Source organism: Peromyscus maniculatus, chromosome 5, assembly GCF_049852395.1.
Source record: "Peromyscus maniculatus bairdii isolate BWxNUB_F1_BW_parent chromosome 5, HU_Pman_BW_mat_3.1, whole genome shotgun sequence".
Classification (NCBI taxonomy): Eukaryota; Metazoa; Chordata; class Mammalia; order Rodentia; family Cricetidae; genus Peromyscus; species Peromyscus maniculatus.
Genome location: NC_134856.1, coordinates 85421978 through 85437220, shown reverse-complemented (window position 1 = coordinate 85437220; position 15243 = coordinate 85421978). Strand labels below are relative to the sequence as shown.

General features: G+C 41.9%; 1 protein-coding gene across 2 annotated transcripts in view; it reads right to left on the bottom strand.

Annotated features, from left to right (window-relative positions):
* Positions 1 to 11242, bottom strand: part of LOC121829773 (uncharacterized) — a 147451-nt gene extending 136209 nt beyond the window's left edge. For both annotated transcript variants that reach the window (XM_076572807.1, XM_076572808.1), the window contains exon 1: positions 10096 to 11242. The gene's annotated coding sequence lies outside the window, so the exon portion shown is untranslated. The remainder of the gene's footprint in view (positions 1 to 10095) is intronic.
* Positions 11243 to 15243: the final 4001 nt, after the last annotated feature.

The following is a 15243-nucleotide window of genomic DNA, read 5'->3' as shown; positions in this document are numbered from 1 at the left end:
GGGCAACAAGAGGACACCTACTATTGAAAAGGCAGATGAATGGGCCAGGTCCACCCACTTTATCGGCTTCCTAGCATTAGCATTTCATTCCCAGGCTCAAGAGCTAATGGGGAAGGAGGAGGAACAGCCACCATTCTGCTTGCTTGATTTCTCCTAGATTGTTACCAACAGCCACAGCTCATGTTTCCTTGCAATTCATTGTGAATCTGGACACTTGGGTAGTATGGTTAGAGCTCTGAAGAGCATTCTTATAAAGCCTGAGTAACATTGGCAAAGGAAAATGAGGTAGGACTTCCTGTCATGGACTGGGTGTTGAAGTAGGCAATATTGTCTTATCAAGGTAGTTTTGAGACAGTTTTAAAAAGCACCCTCTCTCTCTAGCTTTATATTTTTAAGGATGCATATACTTATGATGGTAGTCCCACAATCAAGATATTGAAGATGAGAGGCTGGAGAGATCACTCAGTGGTTAAAAGCACTTGCTGTTCTTTCAACTAGAGGCATTTTTGTTGTACAGTGGATCTCTAGAAATTATTTATGTTTCATAATTGGTATTTTATACCATTCTATACCATATCTTGCTTCCTGAACCTTGGTAAGACTGACTACTTTTCTGCTAACTTGAAGGGAACTAGAGTCATTTGGGTTGAGGGACTCTCAATTGAGAAAGCATCTCCGTAAGATTTGCCTGTGGGCAAGTTTGTGGTGTGTTTCTTAGTTTGCGATGGAGGTGGAAGGGCTAGACCCACTGAGGATGGTGCTACCCAGAAAGGTGGGCCTGATGGTGTAAGAGAGCAGGCTGAGCAACCCACGAGGAGCAAGCCAGTAAGCTGCACTCTTCCACGGCTTCTGGTTGAGTTCCTGCCTCCAGGTTCCGGCCTTGAGTTCTTGCCCTGACTTTCTTTGATGATGGATTGTGATGTGTAACTGTAAGTGGATATAAACAAAGTCCACTCTCCCCACCCCACCCCCGTGCCACGTTCGCTTTGGAAATGGAGTTTTATCACAGCAATGGAAACCTGACAAAGATACACGACAACTACTGTTCAGTTTCCCACCCTGTTTCAGTAGGCTCACACTGTCTTTTCTGAGCCTGGGTTGTTTTCCTCAGCGTGATGTCTTATAGGTTCATCTGTGTTGCTGTGATGTAGGATTCCTTCATTTTTAAAAGTTGAATAATATCTCACTGTTGCATATTAATACGCATATATGTGTCATATATATCATATTTTCTTTCTTGTCGAATGTGAATAATGTTGCAATGCGCAGAGGAGCATGAGTATCTCTTTAAGATCAAGAGTTTCAAGCTGGGCATGGTTGTCCATACCTGTAGTTCCAGCACATAGGAAGCTGAGGCAGGAAATCATGAGTTTGGGATCAGCTAGCGCTACACAGCAAGGCCCTGCCTCAAATAAGCAAATAAACAAACAAACTTTAGATTTATTTCATTTCAATTTCATTGCTTTTCATTCTTTTGCATGTTTCCCCAGAAGTGGAACTGATGGATGATACAAAAGTTCTATTGTTAGTTTTTTTGGGTGACCTATTTTCAACGAGGGCAACAAAATTTTACAGTCTCACCAAAAACTCTAATACCTTATGTCTACAGCAATCCATGTTATCTTTTGGATAGACGTTTATTTATGTGTCCATGTATAGGTGTGTGTGTATATGTGTGTGTGTGTGTATGTGTGTGTGTGTGTGTGTGTGTGCGTGCACAAATGAGTGTATATGCATGTGTCTGTGGAGCCAGAAGATAACTGAGGGTGTCACCCACCTTATTTGAGAAACGGCTTTTCATAAGTCTAAAGCTCACCTAAAAGTCTAGGCTACTGGACAGTGAGCCACAGCCACATGATTCCTACCCATCTCTGGAGTTCCAAACTTGTGCCACACAAAACTTTTTATGTATGTGCTTGAGATAGAACTTGGGTCTGTGTGTTTACAAGTTAATCACCATTGCTCTATCCTGAAACATTTATTGCTAATAAACATCTCTCCTTTGAAATAAATATAACATGGTAGAAATAAATGATGACTCTCCACTTTGAAGTATAGACCCAAAGCAATGGCAGACTCAACTTATGAAAGTGTAAAATTTTTAACTCTATAGAAAGTTTTTTTTAAGTTGAGCAAAATAGAGCTAAGATGACAAAATTTCTTAACAGCAAATATATGAATATGTATTTATGTGTGTGTATCTTTGTTTATATATATGGGTGTGTTTATTATGCATGTGTTCATATATGTATGGTGTAGGATTGTTTATATATGTATAAGTGTGTGTTTATGTGGTTGTCTAGATTGTTTATTAGCAAGGTGATGTGAGGCTAGACCAGCCTGAGTGTTCACAGGATAATGTTGACACCTGAGTGTTGTCTGAGAGCAGGAAAGTCCCGCACAGCTGTCAGTCGGTCGGTCCATCTGTGGGTTTGAAGCTCTGAGCTCTTGGGGAGAACAGGATTTGATTCATGGGCTGGTTGGAAAAAAGTCTCAAATATTGAACATTTCTGCCATTTCTTTGAATTGGCTCCTTCCTCTTAAAATGAGAAAGATTGGCACGGAGGCAAGTACAAACATCAGATTTCACATTTGAGGGACCTGTGCTCCCCTCAGATGGGAAACCAAGTCTCAAACAAAGCCACTCTATCCATGCCCAAGTGTCCCAGCAAACAATGACTTCCAAGCCGTCTCCCAGTGACTTTTGTCTTCTTAAAGCTTAGCCTTCGATGACCCTCTCATTTCCTACACTTTCCATACGTCTCTTTTACTGGTCCCGTATCCATCAGGCACATTGTGATTGGCTCATTGTGAACAAACACAACTGACAGTTTCCTTCCTCAGAGTAAACAGTGTGGGCACTTAGACACAGTTCAAAGGGTTTATCACCCCTATGTGGCTGTTTTTTTTAGGTGGGCAAATAGGGCCAGTTCTAACTAACTTCCAATTAAACATCCTTATTCTCTACAGACATTCTGAATTTTTACTAGCAAATACTGTATAATGACTCAACCAGTGGTCTAATTTTACAGCCCTTCTTTTTCCTGTTTCTCCCTCCACCCAATCACTGCAATAACCATTAACCCCTCATCCTCATTTAATTTTGTTGCTATTTATGCACACAGCAGTGAACAATTAATAGAATGGGTGGCCCCATTGGGGCATTGTAATGTTGGAATGTGTACTGCTTGAACTCTGGTTAAATTATCCCTCATCTACCCAACAAGGGTTTTCTTTGGCCTGCTTCATCTTATTCTCAGTTACTGTCTTGTCTTATTGTCTCAATGGAGGGAGAATCAAGAAATGCAGGAGCCTCCCTGGGAGAGCAGAACATGGAAGGCATGTGATGTCATGCCAACTACCAGGAAAGACACTCTGCAAAAACAATATCCCACCATCAATGGGTGTCCCATGACAGCCAAAATGCTAACAAACTCCAGCTCTCTGAAAGACAAACCATTCATATTTCCTATTGTTCCCGCAGACACTGGCTTCCCTCTGTTTATTCTAGCTTTAATAAACCAATGAGTCACGCTGCTTACTTCTGAGTCCAAGTGATTTCCCATTTCAAGTTTGTTCCAGGAGGAGCAGGCCTAGAGACCAGAGCAGAGGCTGGTGCAGGGGCTGTGTTTGGGTGTTCTGTTCCACGTGCTGTCCTTGGTCTTATGATTTCTTGTTGGGAGGCATTGAAGCAATGTCTTCCATGCCCATTTTGCATCCTTGATAGCAAAGTTTTCAGAAACACTGGACCACATTCCTGTCATTGGTTCAGATGCTGAGCACCATGCTTGGGGATCTCTAACTGAATCATAAGTTTATGCTGCTGGGGTTTCCCCTATACAACCTTTATTAAAAAATGACCATTTAGCATCCTCTAGCTTAAGTGCTATGAACAGCCAGGAGAGGATATCTTGATTGTCTCTACACCCTACTGACAGAAGCCAAGGGTTCTGGGCTATCCGCAGGGGAGCAAGGCACATCTGTGTTGCAGAGGGCTCTGCTAGGGTGTGGGACTCTTCTGCCTTCTTGACTCATGGTAGGAGATTCTTCCACAGAAAGCAGCAGGTATGAAGAAAAGAGAAGCGGCCTCTGGCAAGCACTGTTGTCTCTAAGAGCAGGAGAAAGATGGTATTTTTGGAAAGGCAAAGTGCTTTCAAGTCCTCCGAGGGTGCAAAGGATTTTTCTGAGCTTACCACAGCATAGATAACCCCAAATGTTAAAGACTTTTTCTTCTGATGGTTTGGGAATTTGACATAGAGTCCAGGACAGGGAGCAGAGTGCCAAGGCTTGTGTATGTGTGTCTGTTGGGGGAGGGGGTGTCCCATCTTTAACCCCTTCCTTTCCTTGAGCTCCATCCTCTCCAGTCTTTGTTATCTATTATACTCCCCTTCTCCGTGATGTAGGAAATCCAACGGTAGGGAAGCTCAGAGATCACAAAGTGATAGGTATGAAATTTGAGCGGGCAAGAGAATATGTAAAACTTAGTTAGAGGAAGAGGATAGATTTAAGGGGGAAAGACAAAGAGGGGATTCCAAGCTAAAGCCCCTTGGGGGGGGGGGGAGTAAAGGCTCCAAACAGAAAGGCGCATGGAGGGGAGCCATTAACTAGGAAGAACAGAAGCCCACATGGGTGATAGAAACCGAGTCAGAAGCTGCCCGTAAAGTATTTTGACACTAATTCATAAGAGTGAAGAGCCCAGGAAAGATTTCTACAGGGGAATACGTGGCAGCACAGTGTGGCTCCATCCTCAACCATGACATCAGAAGAGGTTGAAAGAGACGCATACTCGATGAATGTGGACTTTGTGACTCTAGGACAGATATTTTCACTTCAAGAGAAGACAATGTATTGCTTTTAAAATGTCAATAAAATGTTGTCATCATCTTTCATTTAAATCAGGACATCTGAATTTAATTATTTGACTTTACGAAAAACAATGACATTGCTAATGTCATTCCTTGTTTTGGACATAAAAATATTTTGTATCGTGGCACTGGCTGCACTAGCATTCAGGAAGCCTTGGTTAGGTGATGGGTTCATTAGATAACCAGGGAAAAGTAGGCTTTATGGCAGAGGAATTACTCTGTGGGATATGAGCATAGTTAAGGATGAAGGGAAGATGGAAATGAAAATCTCTTAAGAATGCTTCCAAAGCAGGAGCCAAGAGTGGTGGCATGTGCTTGTTATCTGAGCACTACAGGCAGGCCAGCAGGAGGATCACACATTAAGGGCCAGTCTGGGTTACACAGTAAGCTTGACACCTGTCTGGTCTATAGAAGGAGATCTTGTCTTTAAAAACAAAACAAAATGCAATAACAACAGAATCCAAACAAACAAAAATCCAAAGAGCAAAACAAAATGGAAAAACCTCAAGAGACCAATAGCAAAAGTACTTCACCCATGCCAGTACCTAACAGCCAATACCCAACAGTCAGTACCAGTCAGTATCCAATGGTCAGTTCCTAACCATTTGAACCATGCCAGTACCCAACAGTCAGTAGCCAACAATCACTCCACAATAGTCAACACACACCAGGTCAGACTCATCTCAAATTTGCAATAGTAGAAGCAGATAATCCTTGAATAATGGACGATTTTGCACCCATTGTTAAGATGATTATCTCTTGAGAGCTCGATAAGGGAGGGAGGTAGGACTCCTCCCAGTTTATAGGTGAGGAAGTTGAGAGGCTGAATGACCTAACCACTCGACTACTTCAGCAGCCTCATGGCCTAGTTAGTAATCTGTAACATGGATTTTATGTAAAAATATTACCTTTATATGTTGGGTTAAATTTCTGGCCAGTTTTTGTCTTTCATGAGGTTATTAAAAATTTGGAATTACATTTCAGTTTGTCACAATATGTTTGACAACAGTGCCTTAGAATATGCTGGAATTGCTTCTTCCCTAGGGCTGGAACTGCCCACATAGAAAAACCATGGAACCATGGCTCACACTCTTGGCTGCTTTTGAGCACTGTGAGATGGCCAGCATTGCCAATGGAATTGAAAGAAAATAGCGTCTTAATTACGTACAGAAAATTTTTCCATCAACATTTGTTGAAATTCTGCAGAAAGATAAAGGAACAAGGTCGAAATGTCAAAACAGTGAAATGCGACAATGACAAAATGATCAGTGTTTTCCTGATTACTGTTTGAACTGGGAACACTACAGAAAGTGATGAATGTGCTGTCTCTTCAAGTGGGAGAGTTGTGGATACTCTTTTCTAATTAATTCTCTATGTTCAGATACTGGGTAGAAATTAATACATTTCCTTTGTGACCTTTATATTTGATACATAGCAAATTACTTCCTCATCAATTAGAAAAATTGACCTATGCATTAATATCTATACCTAATTTATCATGGTGTTGACAATAAGCAATCCATCCAATTAATTAATATTCATTAAGAATGTTTAAGAAGTTTATTTCTTTTTACTCACTATCTTTGTTCAGAAATGATATAAAGAAGTCCGCCCATTGTGGGCTGGTGAGTTGCCTGACAACCTGAGTTCAATTCCTAGGTCTCACAGGACAGAAGGAGAGAACTGACTCCTGCAAGTTGTCCTCTGACCTTCCTAGCATGTAATCACACATGCACACACCCCACGTACATAGATAGACACAATAAATAAGTACATGTAAAAATATTAACAAAGAAGTTTATCATTTGTGCAGGTTTTTACTTTGAGCACCGAGTTCTCCAGAAAGATTCTAGCTGGGGTGCTGGTCCTTTCTTTCTAGTTGCCTTTAAAAATTAAAAAAATATAGACAATTTTATGCTTGTTTATGACATATCCATTCTTCTTTCTCATTTCTCACTCTGGAACTCTTTTTCCCAACACACACTGCCCCCACTTCCATGTTTATGTATTTTTTATGGCCCACTGAGTGTCGAATTCGGGTTGCTTTCATGATCACTGATGTGGAGCTGTTTACTGGGTCATGGTCCACTCGCCAGTGGCTACACCCCTGAAGAAAAAGGATGCTCTTTCCTCTAGCAGCCACTAATTATCAATAGCTCTTCAGCTAGGGGTGTAGCCTCATGGGTTTCTTCCCCATCCATGATGGAAGATTGATAGGCTCAGTCATATTCAGGTCTTGTGTCAATAGCCATAGTTGCTGTGAGTTCCTGAGAGTAACTGTCATGTCATGTCCAGAACACATCAGTTTATACCCTCTGGCTCTTACACTTTCTCTTTCCCATGGGATGTTTCTTGAGCTCCTGGGGGCCACTTTATTTCTGATGTGCTAACAGAGCTCAATGGAGCTAAAGATGATTAAAACCCATGCTTGACAGGAAATTGGATTATTTCCTAGTTAAAATAAATATTATTGCTTTTTAGTTGAGTTCTTTTTGCTAAGACAATTATATATGTGTGTATATATAATTAATATATATAATTCACACATATATGCATATGAAGGATGAGTCTACTTCAAGTATTCTTGGGTTCCACATCCATGGATGTAAACATTTATGGGTGAAAAAGAAAAGAGTAAAAATGCAGTAAAACAACTATTTATGTTGAATTCTGTATTGTGAGAAATCTAAGGATGATCTGAGGTCTATAGGAAGATGTATATAGATAAATGCAAATACTACAGTATTTACATGAGATGTGAACATGCTCAGCTATAGATATTTGTAAATTCCTGGAACCAGTTCCCTGTGGATAGCAAAGGTGATCTGCAGTATCCATACTTTGTGTGCTGTCAGTAGCACATGTAGACTTTTAGAGAAAAGACCAAGAAAGGATAATAGCATCAGCTGATGAGGAAGGATGGAATACAGGCAAAGGGACAGATGAATCACAACAGAATATAAAGACAGTTGATTTTCTAATTTCATCTCTGTCATAAGTTTTGTTTGCATAAAAATGCAGTTGTTAGTGAAAGTACAAAACCCTAATCAAAGCTCAATGTCTTCAAAATGACCATTCTAACTGTATAGAAGTTTATCAAGATGTATAGACTTCTATAGAGCTATAGTAATAAAAACAGCTTGGTACTGGTATAAAAACCGACATACGGACCAATGGAATCGAATTGAAGACCCTGACATTAATCCATGCACATATGAACACCTGGTTTTTGACAAAGGAGCCAAAACTATACAATGGAACAAAGAAAGTATCTTCAACAAATGGTGCTGGCATAACTGGATGTCAATATGTAAAAGATTACAAATAGATCCATATCTGTCACCATGCACAAAACTCAAGTCCAAGTGGATCAAAGACCTAAACATAAATCCAGTTACACTAAACTTAATAGAAAAGAAGATAGGAAGCACTCTTGAACGCATTGGCACTGGAGACCATTTCCTAAATAAAACACCGACAGCACAGACCCTGAGCACAACCATTAATAAATGGGACCTCTCAAAACTGAGAAGCTTTTGCAGGGCAAAAGACACAGTCAATAAGACAAAAAGACAGCCAACAGATTGGGAAAAGATCTTCACTAACCCCACATCTGACAGAGGATTGATCTCCACAATATATAAAGAACTCAAGAAACTAGACATCAAAGCACTGAACAGTCCAATTAAAAAATGGGCTAAAGAGCTAAACAGAGAATTCACAAAACAAGAACTACAAATGGCTGAAAGACATTTAAAGAAATGCTCAACATCCTTAATCATCAGAGAAATGCAAATCAAAACGACTCTGAGATACCACCTTACACCTGTTAGAATGACTAAGATCAAAAACACCAATGACAACCAATGTTGGAGAGGATGTGGAGCAAAGGGAACACTCCTCCACTGTTGGTGGGAATGTAAACTTGTACAACCACTATGGAAATCAGTATGGCGGTTTCTCAGAAAATTAGGAATCGAACTACCTCAAGACCCAGCCATCCCACTCTTGGGCATATACCCAAAGAATGCTGATACATACCATAAAGATACATGCTCAGCTATGTTCATAGCAGCACTATTTGTAATAGCCAGAACCTGGAAACAACCTAGATGCCCATCAACGGAAGAATGGATGAAAAAAATGTGGTACATATACACAATGGAGTACTACTCAGCAGAGAAAAACAATGAAAGCATGAAATTTGCAGGCAAATGGATGGAACTAGAAAAAATCATCCTGAGTGAGGTAACCCAAACCCAGAAAGACAGTTATGGTATGTACTCACTCATTGGTGGATTCTAGATATAAAATGAACAATCAGACCACAACCCATAGAACCATAGAGGCTATATATATAGCATGGAGGTCCCTAGGACGACTGGGGCATATAATAAATTTCAGTTTTACTCAATTATTGAAAAAAAAAAGCCAAATGAATGGAAACACATGAACTATGAACCATAGACTGAGGGGCTCCCAGCTGGATCAGGCCCTCTGAATAGGTGAGACAGTTGATTGGCTTGATCAGTTTGGGAGGCATCTAGGCAGTGGGACCAAGTCCTGTGCTCATTCCATGAGTTGGCTGTTTGAAACCAGGAACTTATGCAGGGACACTTGGCTTAGTCTGGGAGGAAGGGACTGGACCTCGCTGGACTGAGTCTACCAAGTCGATCACAGTCCTCGGGGGAGGACTTGTCCTGGAGGAGGTGGGAATGGAGGGTGGGCTGGGGGTAAGGGGAGGGCGTGGGAGGGGGGAGAATAGGGGAACCCATGGCTGATATGTAGAACTGAATGGTATTGTAAAATAAAAAATATATATCAAAAAAAAAAAAAAACACAAACACAGGAAGTAGGTCTCTGGCTGAAGAGGACAACAGGAACAATGAAGGGTAAGATTTTTAGCTCTGACCTCTTGGGCTTTCATCTCTGCATTGGTGCTGTGTTTCTTATTTAACAAGACCATTCATCTACATTGACTCAAAATAAAATAAATAAAGAATGTAAAAAAAAAAAAAAAAAAAGATGTATAGACTTTAGGATTGGGTAAGTGTTTGAGTGACTACTTTAATATGAGCTGTGCAGTGTTTTTTTTTTAATTTATTATAACATAATCTTCTCATTTAAAAAATAATATATGTAGGCTTATGGTGTTGTTTAATAGAAGGATTTTTCTGAATAGTTCTTAGCTGTTCTCAATCCCACACCTCAGTCTGCAGATCCTACTCACCAATGCTGCGTGGCTTGTGTAACTGAGTCTTAGCTTCTGCTGAGTCGAGATGGTGTGCAGTAGGGATCAAGTGGCCCCTGATCCACATTTTACATCATCAGCGTCAAATGTCACAGTGGGACGGAAGAGTCACTGTCTTCTACCCACACCCTGTTGACTTCCCTTGAGGTCAACTGTCATCCAAGTCAATGGATGCTGTTTTCTTCATCGTACGTGTTTTTCCTTCTGTATTTGATTCTTTCCAACTATCATTCCCCTGCCACCTTTTATCTCTGGATGCACTTTCTTGATCTCTTTTGTGGACTCCTCTCCTACCTTAATACTGATATTTTCCATTTTCTAGCCTGGGTTTCCCTTTTTGCATTGTACATGCAATCTGCATGAGCTTGCATGAAGTGTAGATGCATTCTGATTGTATGACTAGCTCACACTCTTCTCTGCTTCCAAGTGAACAGACAGAGCTGACAGCTGGATGACTTCACTTCACTTACTCTGGGACCCCGAATTCTAAAGCCCACCCTGGTAGCTCAGTGGTAGACCATATGGGTAGCATGCTTGAGGCCTGGATTCAGTGTCTGTCCAGCAACAAAACAAACAAAAGGCTAAACTGAAGTCATTGTCTCTTTGCTTCTTCCTTCCTTCTTTTCCTGGTCTTCCTTCTCTAGCAAATGGCATCATGGCTGCACCCCGATCTCAAACGTGTCCAAGCAGAAACTGAGTAATTAATCGTGACTTCTTCATTACTTACCACATGTATTTTGTTACCATGTCCTTCTAACTCCCCCTGAAATGTATGCCTCTCAGCATTACGTACCTCCTGCTTCTCATCACATACCTGTTTTTTTCTTAAATTGTTATCAAAAGATGCTTGCTCTAACAGAAATGTGATTATATAATTCTGTTTAAAATCTTTTGGGGAGACATCCTTACTTCTCAGCAGGTCACTCCTGAGTTGACATTCCCTTGCCAGTGTCTCTGGGTTCATCTCTGTCTTTCAGTCCCCTCACCCCCAACCCCGTGGTAGTCATCTGCACTCCAATCTTCCTCCCATTCCTTCTTTTTTCCATCATTCTTTCCTACCTCTCTCCATTCCTGCCTTCCTCCTCCTCTTCCCTTCCTTCCCCCTTCTCTTCTTCCTCCTTCCTCTGTGTCTGTGTTCTTAGAATGCTCCCATGTCAATGTTTAGTTCTAACTCTGGCAACAGCAGGGACAATTCCCACTTGTTATTTGTAGTTCATCAGGCATCACCTCCTCTGGGTAGTTCTCCTGACCCTCCTACCTTGAGTTAGTTCTCTGCTCCTCCTCTGTGCTCTTGTGTACTTCATGCAAGCCCCTACTAAAGTTTTTATTATGATCCATCATAAATATCAGTCTCCTTAAACACAAACCCTTCAAGGCCATCCCTAAGTCCTCAGTATCATGATAGCAGCATAAGATACACACCACGTGGTTAATAAACGCCTGTTAAAGAGGCAAATGGTGACCAGCCCATGTGGATTTATGGTCCATGGTTTGTGATGGAGGGAAGTGATCAGAGAAAAGTTACTAAACTCCCTCTCTTACATTGATTAGGAATGTGGTCAAGGCTCTCTGTTGGAGACTACAAAACCTGTAGGAAGTATTGCTCAACCCGTAGTTCTGCCATATTTAGAAGACAGTAGACACAGGCATGTTCACTCTACACAACTCTGGGTGGACTACAGATCTGGTTACTTCTGGACTCTCTGGGTCTGTTCTGAGCTCAGTTCTGTTTTCATCTTGTCCAGATATAAACTACCTCCTCCTATGATCATCTTAGGAGTAGGGCTGAGAAAGGTCTTAATTCATTCAGTGCTATTCATGAAGAGTTCCTTGTAGGTTCAGAATTGTGTATGTGTGTGTGTGTGTGTGTGTGTGTGTGTGTGTGTGTGTTGTACATATACATGTGTGTAGGGGAGGTAAGAGAGCTTAAGATTCCTTTTCATGTCCCCATCCTCCTTTACTCTATTTCCTACATACTGCTCACCCATTAAATGCTAAGTTTGCTGCTAAGTGCCTTGTGTGCACCCCACACTGTACAGACCATTTAACCAAGGGGACCACACTTACTAAGTCTTCAGGACAGTTTTAGATTAAAGTTTAGGACACAGCAAAGGAGAATGTATGGGTGGGAGGGGATGGGCTGAGCAGGAGGCCCTTTCCCCACTGGCCTGAAGGTAGGTTCCTTGCTGTGACTGGAACTCCTTTGTGTAGAATGGTGGAGCAGATAAAGACAGAGCAGCTGAGGCATCCAGACTCAATGGGAGAATGCTTGCCCTTTGCTCTAGTCTTGCGGGTGATGACAAATTTCCCTCTCCGCTCCTCTGGGTCTTTGGTTAGAGGTAAATGGTGTCTTGGGTAAACTCTTTTCTGGTGGAAAAACAGGGCTGAGATGAAAGCCATTCGGAATGACTGAGCTGCTTGCTGGAGGGAAGAGGAAGAGGAAATACAAAGTACCCTTGGTTCTCGCAGCCCATGTTTTGGTTTCTCTTGAATGTTGAAGGACTGGAATCTCTTACTATAAACATATTTTGTTATGTAGATGTTTCATCAGCCCCCACCCCACCCCTCCCCTGCATCCTGATCACCTACAATCCCCAGGTGAGAGGGAAGGTAAACAACAGTTAGAATGTGCTTTTGTAATTAGAAATGCTGTCCTATTCGAGGTCCAGTTATCAGAGATCGCACCATCTTTGAGTAAAAATGAGACATTTTTTCCTTTTGTACTAATATGTGTGCTAAACCCAATGAAGATTTTCCAGTTGCATATTTGTGTCAGTCATTATTGACTGAGTGCTAGGCTACCTGAGTAAGGCTGCTGAGGAGGAGACAAAAGGCATCACAAAGACCTTTCCCCTGGAGGACCTTTCAGACTCTGAGGAGCCATGCAGTCTACCTCAACAGACGCATAGCCCATTCAAAGGCCAGGTCTGTGTTTATGCAAAATCTTTGTGCTCTCAGTACCTACAGGGGCTGGCACCTGAGATGTATTTGAGTACATAGTGATTAAGGAATAAATGGCATCCAGAGTAAGAAAGGGAGTCTATGCTAAGTGCCAAGGGGAGGAGGGGGGTGCCTCTCTAGATGAAGGAGAAGGAAGCAGGCTCAGCAGTGTGATTGGAGAAGACTTCAGAGAGACCAGTTGAGTTAGTTCTTACTGGAGATGAAGATTAAAAGGAATAATGAGAACATATTCCCGGGGGCTAAGAAAGGTTTGATAAATTCATATCTAAGGTTGAAGGAGTTGATGTTGAAGGGAGGGAGCAGAGATAACAAAGCCATAAAACTCCAGGAGAGTTAGCGCTGGCCTCGCAGGAGCACTGCTGGAGGTCAAGGCCAAGAATGGAGCCCAGAACATGGCTGCTCTGCCTTCAGGTCGGATTGATCTCTTTCCAATGGTTGAAAGGTAGCGAGGACATGCATGATTTAACAGAGGCCATTGCCATTACTGGGGAAAATAGAAACTTCCCCAGGTATGGGAGGGCAGTTCTTTCCCTTAAAAGGGTGTTGTGTGCACAGGCACACATAAGTGCACACTCACACACATTCTCATATTCATCACACATGCGCACACACAGTAATGAAATACAAATTAAAAATACATAGGCAGTCAGACATACAAATAGGCAGATGTAAACAGTAAATGAAAATAGATCCAAACGATAAACTAAAAATCATCATCAAAGGAAAACACTGCTTCCAAGGAGCCAATAACTGAGGACCCAGGACAATTCAGCTATACAAAATGGATCTCCCCCCAAAAAAGGGAAGAAAAATAAAGCAGCCCATGTTTCTAATAACACTATTCATTTATACACAAATTAATCAGCTACAACAAACTGTGATTTCTGACAGAACACAGAGAAAAGAGATAAAGCACATGCCTGAGGGAGCCACCTCAAACATAAAACTGCTTGAACATGTCTTAGTTTTGAGACCAATATGACCTGACTCAGAGCAGAACGTGAATGGTTTTTGTATGAGGAGTGGATAAGTTACAGCCAGCTAACCGGATAGGGCCCTGAGCTGGAGGGAGGCAGGAAGCAGGCTGTACTCTAGCTATGCGGAACCTCTCTGTAGAAACAGGGGTCTGCACCGAGCCTTTCGTTTCCATTCTGTTGGCTGCCTTCAGTCATATTTGATGAGTCATCCATGCCAACGTTTCAAGTTGGGGAGAAAAAGGTTTTAGGAGAGAACAGAAGTGCTTTTGGGCTCTGCTGGAGCTCACGGGATTAGACAAGCTTTACTGATGATAGTATTTCTTACTTAACTCAGGTGACACCCTCTTATGAGCTGAGAGCACTTTGTAGACATTATCTCATTAATTCTCCCAACATCCCAAGGAGAGAGGTGATGCCAAAGGTAGTTTGTCATCACTGTGTGGATTCAGAAATGGGACAAACTAACGTGTGTGTGTGTGTGTGTGTGTGTGTGTGTGTGTGTGTGTGTGTGCGCAAACATGTATGCTCAGATGTATGGACCTGTGTACAAAGAGAACTGGGATGTCCTTCTCCATCACTCTCTAGCTCATTTCCCTGAGATTGGTCTCTCACTAAATCTGGAGGTAGGCTGGCAGCCAGCAGCCGGCGGTGGACCATCCTGTTTCCACTCAGCAAGGTGTGGGGTCACAGGTACAGTCATCCTTGCCTTTATATACAGGCGCTTGGATTCCGAGTCAGGCGCCCAAACTCACCTAGCAAGTGTGCTTACCCACTGGGCCATCTCTCCAGCTGTTTGAAGCAACTCTCTATAACATGATTATGACACTCAAGAAAGTAACCAATTTTCTGAGTCCGTATCTAGAATCTTCTTTCAGAATGTTCATCTTCTCTAGTCTCTTTGACAAGATGCCTGAAACATCACTAAGAAGAATAGACTTTTTCTTTTTCTTTCTTTGTTTCTTTGTTTCCTTTCTTCCTTCCTTCCTTCCTTCCTTCCTTCCTTCCTTCCTTCCTTCCTTCCTTCCTTCCTTCCTTCCTCCCTCCCTCCCTCCCTCCCTCCCTCCCTCCCTCCCTCCCTCCCTCCTTTTCTTCCTTCTGTTCTTTCTTTTGTTTTTTGTTTTTTGAGACCGTGTTTCTCTGTGTCTCTGTATAACAACAGCCCTAGCTGTCCTGGAACTCACTTTGTAGG